This window comes from Cannabis sativa, chromosome 5 (genome assembly GCF_029168945.1).
Source record: "Cannabis sativa cultivar Pink pepper isolate KNU-18-1 chromosome 5, ASM2916894v1, whole genome shotgun sequence".
NCBI lineage: Eukaryota > Viridiplantae > Streptophyta > Magnoliopsida > Rosales > Cannabaceae > Cannabis > Cannabis sativa.
The window spans coordinates 31,665,789-31,669,356 of record NC_083605.1 but is presented as its reverse complement, the minus strand read 5'-3'; the positions used below and the strand labels follow the sequence as shown (position 1 = coordinate 31,669,356).

Here is a 3,568-nt window from a genome sequence, read left to right as displayed (position 1 = left end):
TAAATAAATCAGGTATTTGATTCACAGAATCCAAATATCTTACATCCAGTTGGTTGGCAAGAGCTTTATCTCGAACAAAATGAAAATCTATTTCAATGTGCTTGATTCTTGCATAAAATATTAGATTGGAAGCCAATAAACCATCTCCCAAATTATCACACCACAAGATTGGACACTAAAGAATTGGTGTGCTGTGCTCAATGAATAGGGATTGAATCCAAACCAAATTAGAGGTGACCAGAGCAAGTGCCCTATATTCAGATTCAGTGCTTGATCGAGCAACCACTGTTTGTTTCTTGGAGCACCAGCTGACCAAGTTACCTCCAACGAAAATACAGTATCATCATGACTGTTGGAAATATTTTACCAGGATCTTGATTTACTACCAAGTATGTTTGATTAACATCCTAATATGAATTCTAAAACAATGAAATAAACACATATAAAGTTTAGTAAACCTTACATTGGGTGTAGCGGAATATAATGACTCCTTCCGTTCAAATCTCTAGCCTTTGATTCCTTTCTGTAGCAGAGCATAATCAAGATCGGAACCTGGATCTCTTTCTCTCCTTCCTTTGATGCTGATTCTCCTTCTTGTTGTTTGGATTCTCCTACAGTCTTACACACTATGATTGAGATACCACTTGATGTGTGTGGGCACTACTCTATCACAGAGGGTTTCAAAATTGAAGAGAGGAAAATAGAGAGGAAAGTGGTGCATGGCTTTTTTTGAAAGGAACAATGTGCAAAGTCATGAGTTTCTTGAAGCCAATACTTTCTATTTATAGAATGCCATCTAGGTTTAGGTTAGAATTGTATGGCATTAAAATAATGGAAAAAATAAATGGTAAAGGGCTTGCATAGTGGGCGGCCATATGTAATATCCAGTTTATATACATATATTGGTATTTGGTATATTAAGTGTGATACAATTAAATTATTATTATTATTATTATTATTATTATTATTATTATTATTATTATTATTATTATTATTGTTGTTGTTGTTGTTGTTGTTGTGCGTGTGTGATTAGAAAAAAATGATATATATATATTAAATAGTGAGATAAATAAATAGTGAAGCATTAGATTAGTTAGTTAGTTTAAAATTTAAAATTTAAATTTAAATCAGCATAATTTTATCTGATTAGTTAGATATTTATTTTTAAATTTAAACCTATTATACGATATGTTATATACGTATATACTCTATAACCCTAGCAGCCAGATAGTATCGTATTCCCTTATTCTCACCATCTCTCAATTTCCTTTTTTTTTTATTCTCTCTATTGAACCAAATCAATTGTTTTAATCTTAAGAGCTTCGGGGTTAGCAATCAACCGATCATCGTTCCGTGTCTTCGAAATCTTCAGGTAAAATTCGTACTTGTTTTTATTTTCGTTTTCAGAGAAATAGGCTTTCATAAAACTATCATATCTCTCTCCCCATAGGTCCGTTTTCAGTGATCTAGGTACCTTTTTAAAGATAATTTAATGATCTATATTTTTTATGAAGAAACTCTTTCCTAATTCTGAGTATTTCGATGTCAAAAATTCATGTTTTACAGACTGTCGATTTACAGTTTTTTTTAAAAATTTCTTTCCGATATTACCTTAGTAAAAGTGTGATATCTCTCTCGATATCTATTATTTTACAGCGATTATTGTACTGTTAGAAAGATAATTCAATAATTTATATTTTCTTTGAAGAAACCTTTCCCTAGTTCGGAGTTCTTACCAGTCAAAAGTTAGGATCTTTACTCGGTTATGGTATTTCGTTTTAAGTTTTGTTTCAGAAAAAGTGTCTTCAGTAAAAATTCAATATCTCTCTCAATTTTGATCCATTTTAAAAGATCTTTATCTCGTTTTAAAGCTTAGGAAAATAGCTACATTTTTTATGAAGAAAGTATTGTCTAGATCAGGGTGTAACTATTTTTAAAACATTTATTTTTGGACTGTATTCAGAAATCGGCATGATCCAGGATTTTAAAGAAACTGTTTTGAGAAAACATGCATAACTCCTAGATTATAGCTCCGATTTTGATGATCTTTATACCGTTAGAAAGGTCTTTCAATTAACTAAAAACCTTGTGAACAGTAGGACTTCTAATTCAAACGTTTTATATGTCAAATTCTAGGTTAAACTTGCTGTACAGTAAGAGTAATAAATATATTGAGTTTATCGGTGGACTAAGGGTTTCACTAATTGTTATAGGGCCTAGAAGGTATCGTAAGAGTTAATTACAGCGGAGTTGAGGTATGGAAAAATAATTATACTTTATACTTGCTTTTTATATGGTTTGAGTACCTAGTATGACTGCTTGAATAAATTGTATTGAAACTGTAGAATGTGATAGTTTCGGTGAAATATTAGTGTTTTGTCGATGGATTGTATATGGCTGTTTAATTATGTTCCAGGTACTTGGAAGTGGTTGGAAACCACACATGTATGGTGATGTGGTAAGTGAGGCAGTGTACGTAAGGGTGCACTGGTTATTGGTACTGCGTTCTGGTTAAGAACGTAAGACACTCCAGATTTGTATGGAAGCTGGTGTGTGATTGTGAGTGTGAGTATGTGGTATTTCAGTATTTGTGTGGCTGCCTCTATTTATACTTATGATTAGGTTGTTGTATGTTTGATGTATATGTTTGTGCTATGATGTGTGAATGCTGGTACATAGTATTTTGTTTTCCTTACTGGGCTTTGCAGCTCACCCCTTATTTACCCCCTATGTGCAGATAAGTAAGCCTGTAAGCTTTCGGTGACAAGTTGAGTCTGGGCAGCATGGGGTGTATCTCGTGTGATCATGTAACTGCGTGTGGTCTTGGCCATCTTCCGCTGAAAGTTTTTTTTTAAATTTATTAAACTTATCGAGGATGTTGTCGTTTAAATTTTCTATTACTTTTCCCTAAGTGGTAATACTTTATTTTCAACTGGGTACCCATGTTTTGAAAAGTGTTTTTTTTTTTTAAAAAAATAAAGGCAACATTAGTATCTTAACGCCAGTTTATTTATGGCAGCTTATTTTACGTAAGTAAGGGCGTTACAAAATGGTACCAGAGCCACAGTTACATTATTCTTAAATTCACGCGACATACACACCATCGCTGCAAAGGATCAACTTGTCATCTAGTATGTATGCTTTATATATGTTATGTCTTATATGTTAAATTTAGTTTAGTCTTTATCTTTTGATTTTCCTTTAGTTAGCTAGAAGTTTAGGGTATGGTTAATCGAAACAATTAACTGATTCTTCGGAGTTAGAATTTTAGTATAACTCAAACAATTTTCTTATTAGTGTAATTTTTTTTTATGAGTGAAGATTATTTATTTATTTTACATGGTGAATTGTTGCTTGATGATTTACGTTTTTTTCTTAGTTTATATAATTTAGTGTATAGATATTTCCTTTTTGAGCGAGATACATCTTTGGTTATTTTATTTTTTTTTTCTTACCGCTACCATCTCCTTTCTTTTGAAGAACAAGTTAAGGGATTTGATGGGAAACGGTGAACCCAGAAGATCAATCCGGTTGAATGAAAGAGCGGCTGTAAGAGACCGAGCTAGAG

General features: G+C 32.3%; 1 long non-coding RNA gene across 1 annotated transcript; it reads left to right on the top strand.

Annotated features, from left to right (window-relative positions):
• The first annotated feature begins 1,701 nt into the window (after positions 1–1,701).
• Positions 1,702–2,994, top strand: LOC133037873 (uncharacterized). Its single transcript, XR_009687859.1, has 2 exons — positions 1,702–2,255; positions 2,738–2,994. It is a non-coding gene; the product is annotated as an uncharacterized LOC133037873 (long non-coding RNA).
• The last annotated feature ends 574 nt before the right edge of the window (positions 2,995–3,568 follow it).